A 228-nucleotide genomic window follows, 5' to 3' on the forward strand; every position below is an offset into this window, starting at 1 on the left:
ATCATTTGACGAGTTATTCCACAATCAGTAACTCTCTGAGCACGGACTACTGCTCTTATCCCTCTGTGGCGACTAAACCTTATAAGCAGGTGAATATTACGGGACTGAAACTCGCCTTTTGTGACTAAGGCCCAGATGAAGATCATAGCACATCCCCTTTGCGATAATTAAGTAAAGCTTGTTGGTAAGCTGATCCCCACACATATGAACAATACTCAGGTACTGGAC

The 228-nt window shown here is 43.4% G+C and overlaps 1 protein-coding gene across 1 annotated transcript in view; it reads right to left on the bottom strand.

Annotated features, from left to right (window-relative positions):
* The window catches only part of LOC119592539, a 6,579-nt gene that overhangs the window by 3,938 nt on the left and 2,413 nt on the right, over positions 1-228 (bottom strand). The window lies entirely within an intron of this gene.

Source organism: Penaeus monodon, chromosome 30 (genome assembly GCF_015228065.2).
Source record: "Penaeus monodon isolate SGIC_2016 chromosome 30, NSTDA_Pmon_1, whole genome shotgun sequence".
In the NCBI taxonomy this organism is placed as follows: domain Eukaryota; kingdom Metazoa; phylum Arthropoda; class Malacostraca; order Decapoda; family Penaeidae; genus Penaeus; species Penaeus monodon.